This window comes from Asparagus officinalis, chromosome 3 (assembly GCF_001876935.1).
Source record: "Asparagus officinalis chromosome 3, Aspof.V1, whole genome shotgun sequence".
NCBI lineage: Eukaryota > Viridiplantae > Streptophyta > Magnoliopsida > Asparagales > Asparagaceae > Asparagus > Asparagus officinalis.
The window spans coordinates 19883025-19892204 of NC_033796.1; the positions used below are offsets into that span (position 1 = coordinate 19883025).

At 44.3% G+C, this 9180-nt stretch overlaps 2 long non-coding RNA genes across 2 annotated transcripts; both read right to left on the reverse strand.

Moving 5' to 3' along the window:
* Positions 4408-4724, reverse strand: LOC109832537. The gene is made up of 3 exons (XR_002244791.1): positions 4686-4724; positions 4547-4618; positions 4408-4474 (listed from the first exon to the last, which is right to left on the reverse strand). It is a non-coding gene; the product is annotated as an uncharacterized LOC109832537 (long non-coding RNA).
* On the reverse strand, positions 4774-5285 carry LOC109832128. The gene is made up of 3 exons (XR_002244644.1): positions 5144-5285; positions 4902-5072; positions 4774-4805 (listed from the first exon to the last, which is right to left on the reverse strand). It is a non-coding gene; the product is annotated as an uncharacterized LOC109832128 (long non-coding RNA).

The window sequence follows — 9180 nt, forward strand, 5'->3', positions numbered from 1 at the left end:
TATGAGTCTAAACTATTTCCTACCATTGACGGGAAGTTCCTGGAGGATATTACGCTAATATTCTTAAGGATAACCCGGTCGGACAACCAAGTCAAACCCAGTTCCAAGAGAGAAACTGGGGGTGGATTATCCAATGCATCGGGAAGTTCCCGAAAGAATACCACATGGGTATTCTTAGGGATAACCCAATCATTGTGGAATTGGTGAATAAGAAATTCACGTTCGAACTCTGAAGGTCAGAATGTCTCTTCTTATTCTCTAACTCTTATGAGTTATTTTTGTGAGAAGAGATCCAATCTTCTGATCGGTTAATCTTTCCTCACCAAACCATCCGCTGATCAAATCAAACGACAGTGGACCCACCAACATTCCCATCTGCCAGTCATTGGCGTTTCTCAGACTCAACGTGCTAGGTCCTAAACGCCTAACATTAAAGTCTCCCTTTGAGTGGTAATATGGGTTGGCACTTTCTTTGCTACCCGTATTCCACTCTCTTTGCGTTCTGGTCAAACCTATAAAAGTTAGGGCCAAAGCCAAAATCCCCTCTCGATTCCTCCAATGAACGAGAGGTCCACCTTCAAATCGAGCGATCAAACCTTCCGACAGTTAGGTCGTCTCAAACTCCTGCTTGGTCAAACATTCATACAGTTAGGGCCACAGCCAAAATCTCCTCTCGATTCCCCCAATGAACGAGAGGTCCACTTCCAAATCGGGTAATCAAACCTTCCGACAGTTAGGGTTATCCGAATTGTTACGATTCTCGGAGTGGAGATCCCACTCTTAGTTTCATCCTTCCGGATTCTGGGGGTGGAGATACCACCTCGAGTTTCCTTTCCAGCTGTAGATAGAATATAAAATTCTTCCTCTTCAGCACCGGGAGATAGAATATAAAATTCTTCCTCTCCTCGGACCTTTCCGATGCTCGGAGTGGAGAACCCACTCCCAGTTCATCATTCCGGATTCTGGGGGTGGGGGATCCCACCTCAAGTTCCCTTTCCAGCTGTAGATAGAATATAAAATTCTTCCTCTTCAGCACCGGGAGATAGAATATAAAATTCTTCCTCTCCCGTTTCTCAATCTGTCTTTGCTTTTAGAAAAGACACGATTGTCAAATCCGGGCACTCGATGCACGGGGAATTTTATCCCGAAGCCTGAGTAGGGATGAGTCAACGCCTAACACGCGTTGCCGGGTAGCCTATTCCCGTAACAATAGCAAAGCCTATGTACTCAACATCATAGCACAAAGTCTAAGGGAATTAATTCTCTTAGCACAACGTTACATGTGAAACGGGTTTTAATAATTCACATGCTAGCCCGATTCAAACGGTAATCGGTAAAGGCACATCAAACCCGTTGATGGCTGGGGGTTTGCCAAAAATCCCAAAGCCTATGTCTAACACACATGGCCGGTTAGTCTTTGACCGTAAAAAGGACAAAAGACCACATATTCAACATTGTGGCAGGTTGTTATTAATAACACCATAATCCGTGCCTCACACGCACGGGGAATTTTATCCTGAATCCTAAGTAAGGATAAGTCAGCGCCTAACACGCGTTGCCGGGTAGTCTATTCCCGTGAGAAAGACGAAGTCTACGTATTCAATATCGTAGCACTAAAAGGGTTAACTCTTTTAGCTTAAACGTCACATAGGAGCGGACTTAAACAATCCGCATGCTAGCCCGACTCAAACGGTAGTCGGTAAAGGCTAATCAAATCCGTTGAAGGCTGGGGATTAGCCAAAAATCCTAAAGTCAACGCCTAACACGCGTCGCCGGGTAGTCTATTCCCGTGAGAAAGACGAAGTCTACGTATTCAATATCGTAGCACTAAGAGCGTTAACTCTCTTAGCACAACGTCACATGCGGAACGGACTTAAACAATCCGCATGCTAGCCCGACTCAAACGGTAGTCGGTAAAGGCTAATCAAATCCGTTGAAGGCTGGGGATTAGCCAAAAATCCTAAAGTCAACGCCTAACACGCGTCGCCGGGTAGTCTATTCCCGTGAGAAAGACGAAGTCTACGTATTCAATATCGTAGCACTAAGAGCGTTAACTCTCTTAGCACAACGTCACATGCGGAACGGACTTAAACAATCCGCATGCTAGCCCGACTCAAACGGTAGTCGGTAAAGGCTAATCAAATCCGTTGATGGCTGAGGATTTGCCAAAAATTCTATAACTGCGAGTCATTGACGCATCAACTCCCCTAGTTGGTCTCGTGACTTGAGCACCCAACAAAAAAAAGTCAACACACGGGGATCCGAAACCCTAAGCCAGCACAATGTGGCGGAGGTAATTCAAAGTCAACTCAATGACACGAGCCAAACTCAATTCATCAGCTGCACACTCGAGACTCCGACGACGGCCAAGCGATAAACACAGCGCTGGAAGAACTTCGGATATTCGTCAAAGCATCGAATAGACCGAAAATCGAAGGAGCCAAGAGTTGAAGCTAACTACAGGACCTGATGCCGACTGAAGGCTAGACCAATCACATCCAAAGTATTCCAGTCTCTTCTATAAAATAAACGAGTCAGGAACACTTTGGAGGGGGTATCTGTAGGCATCGAAAATTGCCTATAGGTCTCCACGAACGGTTCAGTGTTAAAGAACGACGATGAACGTCACTACCCGAGCCACATGAATCTAATTGACGTCGACGAACGACTGAAGCGAATCGACGAGCTACGTAAGCTGATAGGGTTTCGGAACAACCAAGACCCGGACCAATCAGGGAACCCGACACTGTTCACAAAAAGGACAACGCCCCTCGCGCCTCGACCACTCTACAGATAATCCAATCACCAGAGCGGATCGAATTCTTCGTCAAGCATCCAACGCACCCGGAATCACTCAAATCCGAGTTCGGACGAAGAATCTACGGGGAAACAATCGAAAACACCTCAAACGGAGTCCCGGCACGCCGAAATACCCCGGGGGTGTCTAGGAAAAGCCTAGACACCCCAGGGGTGTCTCGGCCAAACCGAGACACCCCAAGGGTGTCTCGGCCTGGCCGAGACACCAGGGGGTGTCTAGGCCAGGGTGTCTCGGCCATGGCCGAGACACCAAGGGGTGTCCGCACCCCTTACCTACCCCCTACACCTCAAAAAGCCTATAAATAGCCCCCTTAGGTCCTCATTCAAAGGGCTGGATTTCTTTTGTCTTGGAGCAAGGCTAGAGAGAGGAGGGGAGGATTTTTGGAGAGCCTTGGCGAAGCCCTGCTGCAGTGGAGAGTGCTCGCGTGCTTCAACAAGAGGAGGAGAGGTCTTGATCAGAGCCTTCATCACCCGTTCGATCCTTAGTATTAGCCTTAGCGTTAATACTAAGAAGAGCTAATACCTCGCTTTAGCCGAGGTATACGCTTATAGCTTCTAAGATCCCACGCGGATCGACGAAGTTCTGCTTCTATATCCCTCCGCGGATAGACGAAGCTCTGCCCGATTTTCTCGGAACAGATCTGATTGCCCCGGTGGTCCACGGATATCAACGTCCCCGTCACAGGCCAAAGACCCACGCAAGCAAGAGATGACAAACAGCTCTTGCGTTTGTTTGAAAGGAGTTGCATTTATTTTGTTTTCATTGTGTACCGGTCTTATAAAAAGGCTATCTTTTTATTTCATTGTAACGATCAAAGTTGTAATGAATGCAGCAATGAATACAGCGACTTTTTCCGCAAACAAGCTGGCGACCACAGTGGGAACCCAATCATTACAACTTTTTACAACTTTTTCCGCAAACAAGTTGTAAAAAGGCTATCTGTGACAAGAGCTGCTCGAGAGGCGCCATCGAAGTACAAACGCCACACTTGTTGGTGCGAAGTTGCGTTGACTTCGTGAGTTTCATCAGGTAGGTCGTCGTATATCTCGGCAGGATCCGTAGTTGGCCAAAAGGCTACGGACACGCTCGTGCAAGGAAGAGCGAGATCCTACAAGCAACAACTTGGAAGCTCAGTGAACTATTGAATGTGGAAAGGAAAGTCAAAAGGCAAGTTCTGAACATACCGACACCAACAGACGTCCCCTCGGGTTGAGGTCCGACAGGCTCTGGGATAGCAGCAGAAGAAGGTACATCAGCCCCTGCAGGCGGAGTGCTCACACCACTCGGCAAAGGCGGGGAGGCACCACTGCCATGAAGATTTTCAGCCCCAGGAACTGTAGTTGTATCAGGCTCAACGCCTGGTCCTACAGTGACATTCCTATGTTAACCAAATGGAAATTTGGACAAATAAGGAGAATCGGGATAAGAAGGTCGTATGAATACCTGCAATCCCCATGTCCTCAGATGCAGCCGGAATGCCAAGAGTCATAAAGGTATCGGCCCAAGCGGCTGGTCCTATGATAACACTCTCTTATTAGTCAAAATGAAAATTTAGACGAATAAGAAGAATTGGGATCTGCATACCTGTAGATCCATTATCCGCGGGCATTTGAGGGATGCCAGGAGTCATATGAGAATCAGTCCTAGCGGCTGGTCCTATGATTGCACTCATCAGTCAAAAGACAGATAAACATAGGAAAGTACAATATCCCTGAATCGTATACATACCTGCAAGCCCGTCGCTCTGAGGCAAACTGGATATGCCAGGGATAGATACCGGGCTAACTCCAATGGTAGACGCTGCGATAATCAATCATTCATTAGTCATATGAAATATCGGGCAAGAGGGAGAAAATCAGATATATACCGGTAGATGAATCGTTCCCGAAGAATGGTCTCTCGGTCCCTCTGGAAGTCTGCTCAGCCAGCATGTCAGCTAATAAGCCGGCATCCGGCTTCGAGAAGCTTGGCCCCTCCATCGCAACATCTGCAGGGTAACCCAAATGTTGAAGGATGAGGAAAGCTCAAACGAGAAATCTTCCTTCACCTTACATAAGGAAAATGACATTGGATGCGGATATACCTGAATAAGGGATTGTGGGCTCAACATTATTTATCTGCTCAAGATCGATGTTAAGGTCGATGCCCAAAGACCCATCGTGAAAAGCGTCGCACATTTGTTGCACAAAGCAATCCATGTTGTCAACGCCAGGGGACGCCGAACCCGGTGGGAGTTCGCCCTCCTCGAAGAAACCTGAAGCACAAAACATGGTCACAAATCCCCAAAAGGTAAACAACCTTGAAGCAAGAGCAATTGAATGTTACCTCCCCCTCCATCGGCGGTGCTCCCTAAGTCCACTCCACAGGGACGCTGACCGTCATGGGACTTATGGGCAGTCTTCTTCCTCTTCGGGGCACCAACCCTCCGAGGACCATAGGGTCGAACATGCGCAGGCCTATCACACGTTTCAACGTGTGTAGGAGCTGAGGGCTCATGATCACCGGCTGTCCTACCTAAAATGACAATAGCCATTTCAATGAAAAAGAGCTGTCATTTATGGAAAATGAAAATTAAAAGAGATAGGACAAACCAGTATCGAAGTCCCCTCTGCCGGTATCCACGTCCGCATACTCGTCCTCGGAGTTCTCGTCCTGGGATTTTGCAAAGGACTGTACCTACTCGAGAGAGTGATATGGCATATTATAACCTTTTTCATTGGACCACAATATATTCATTGGGATACCTAATGGAGGAATGCATCTTAATCAAATTCTATTCAGCTATTGGTTACTGATCCATTCTTCCTTTTGCCTTATTTTCAGGAGTCGGTCCTTCCGGGGTACAATTTCTCTTTCTCTGCAATATAAAGGCACGCTAGTGTAAAAGGAACAATGCACGCCTATATTGTTTCAATTTTTTTAATGTTTTAATTTTTAATTTTTAATTTTTATTTATTTTTTTACGCATTGCTACAATGCAAACAAATATTAATATACAGACGGTAATTTTAAATTTAAAACATTATAGACGGATATCTTGGACGTATTTTCTATAATTTAATACAAAATACAGCTATACCATATTTTTTTGTAATATCGAGTTCCTATGCGCTTTTACTACCACAATGCAAATGTTATGTGTAGGAGGTTTCCAGCTACAATTCGATTGGTTCTTAAAGATCCACCTAAATGCTTCATGAGGCAGGAAGGGAAAAAGTAACAACAAAAATTCAACTGCTCAAAGAAAGAATGTAAAAATAAACAACTACTTGTTAATATCGTTAGTTTGGCATTGTGATATAATGATACTTAATTTAGTTTAAAGTTCAACAAAAAATAAGTTCTTTTTTAGATTCCCTCAATTCCTTCCGTAATTTGATGCTAGTCCGTCAAATTGTTGAATTGCTGATAGGTCCCTAAATTCATAAGAGTTACTGCAAATTGGTTCATCTGTTAGTTTTTAGGTAAATTTGTAAAACGTGGTTGTATTCTTTAACATGATCAATTGACAGATGAGAAAAACGGGTTAAGGCAATTTTTTAACTATCGAGAGTAGATGAAGGATGTGGTTTGAGTTTTTTGTTTGGTGGTTATGAGTTTAAAACAGTTAAAGAGTAGGGTGGTTAAACAAAACTGAGGGGTACCAATGGAACTTCAGGGAAACAAGTTAAATTTGACGGAATACTCTTTTCAAATCGTAAGTTAACTAGAGGGAATCCAAGAACCCTTATGAGGATCTGTTGGAAATTTTAGTCCTACCTACTGCGTTCTCCATAACTAGGAAACCAATCCACAATTCATAAGATAGAAAACACTCACAACCGAAAAGATTTATGTAGTTCGGTCGACCAACTTCAACTTACATCCATAAGAAATTCACTATGTAGAGGAAAATTACAAAAGGAATCAGTTGTCTATCATCTCTCAATCTCTCAGCATCATGTATATCAACCTCTCATATTATCTCCAAAAACTTTCTCTCACATATTATCTCCAAAAAAATTTAGTCCTTACAATTTTTTGTACGGAAGACTCTGAAACCCTCTTCTAATCTTGTAATTGTTTGAATGGACAAAGACTACAGATTCCTCTCCTCTCACACATTATCTTAAATCTAGTTATATGCTAGATTTAAGAATAGAGAAAGGAGAGGAATTCTCTTCTGTATTTCGTTCTGTTATGCCTTGCGGCTGCTGCCAATATATATACAAAACTAGGTTAATGCTAGCTAAGATTAGTTAGGAAACTAATCTACAAAACCGGAAACTAAGATTAGTTAGGAAACTAAGCTACAAAACCGGAAACTATACAGCTATATATTCCTAAATATATGCAACAAGATATTTATGAATAATATGCCTAATACTCCCCCTCAAGTTGGAGCATGAAGATCTCGAATGCCTAACTTGCGAAGAAGTACCAAAAACTATGATTTTCCAAGGGCCTTTGTAAAGATATCCGCCAATTGATCACCCGTTCGTATGTATGACGTAGCAATATTACCAGCCTTAAGCTCATCTCGAACAAAATGACAATCCACCTCAATGTGCTTCGTACGTTCATGGAATACTGGATTTGCTGCAATATGTAAAGCCGCCTGACTATCACAATACAGGCGCATAGGTCGATCATGTCGTACACCAAGACAAAATAAAATAGACTTCAACCATTTTAACTCGCAAGTAGTCGTAGCCATGGAACGATATTCTGCCTCAGCGGAAGAGTGTGAAACTATGGGTTGCTTCTTTGTCTTCCAAGATACCGGAGAAGACCCAAGAAGCACAAAATAACCGGTTAAAAATCGTCGCGTAATAGGACAACTAGCCCAATCACTATCACAAAAACCATATATCTGCAAGTTGCACTGACGATGTAGCAAAATTCCTTGGCCGGGGCACCCTTTAAGATATCGAAGAACGCAAAGAGCTGCCTCCCAATGGTCGATCATAGGAGAAGACATAAATTGAGCCAATACATGAACCGAATAGGAGAGCTCAGGTCGAGTAATCGTCAAGTAGACCAACCGCCCTACAAGTTGCCTATACTTTTCAGGTTCTGAAAACAACTCCCCCTTAACACGAGCTAATTGATGATTTTGCTCCATTGGAGTAGAGATAGGCTTGGACCCTAATAAGCCGGCCTCACTTATGATATCCAAGACATACTTTCTTTGACTCAAAAACAAGCCATCGGGACCTCGAGCCACCTCAATTCCAAGAAAGTACTTAAGGACCCCAAGATCCTTCATATGAAAACAATCACGCAGATAGGCCTTAAATTTTAGCACCGCATCATGACCTGAACATGCAATGAGTAGATCGTCCACATATACAAGAACATATAATGACACATCCCCCTTAGTATAGCAAAACAATGAGTAATCTGCAGTGGACTGTTTAAAACCAAACAACTTCAGAGCGGAAGATAATTTGGCAAACCATTGCCGAGGTGCTTGCCTAAGACCATACAAAGCTTTTCGAAGACGACAGACCTTACCCGCCGAACCCGATGGTGCATAGCCAGGGGGAAGCTTCATATAGACCTCTTCCTCCAAGTCTCCATGAAGAAATGCATTGTGCACGTCCATTTGATGAAGTTCCCAATTTCGAGCAATAGCAACGGCTAAAAACATGCAGACAGTCACCATTTTTGCGACTGGTGCAAATGTTTCATTAAAATTAATACCAGACAATTGTCTATTGCCAAAGACAACAAGTCTCCCCTTCAGTCGTTCTAGAGACCCGTCCTGCTTGAGCTTAGCCTTGTATACCCACATACTACCAAGAGTGACCTTTCCCGGAGGTAAAGATTCCAATGTCCACGTGCCTTGTCGTTCGAGAGCGTCAAGTTCGTCTTTCATGGCATTACGCTATCCTGGGTGCTTGACTGCTTCAGAGTAGGATTTTGGTTCAACCCAAGTTGTCACCGCTGCCAAAAATTGCCTATGTTTCACAGAAAATTTATCACAGTTAACAAAATAAGCTATTGGAAAAGGCGTACCTGAGGACCGCTTTGGAGGAGATGAACTAGTAACAGTGACGGGAGTAATGGTTTGGATTGTGTTGGTAATGTAGCCTTTTAATCGAGTTGACGGAGTCCATATACGATGTCCTTTACCAAGGGGTTCTTCAAAAATAGGTTGTGGAGTGGTAAGTGGCTGCGGCATCGAAGCCACACCCGTGCTGCAGAGCCTGCTGCTCTTGCGTGTGCTGCTGCTGGGCAGGCCACAGAGAGGGCGTGGGTAATGCATTTGTGCCACACCCAGGCCGTGGAGACTGCTGGTCAAGGGGAGCAGTAATATGGACGTCCTCTCTAACCTCATGACCCTCATAACTCCCCCTAACTCCACTATCTCCATCATT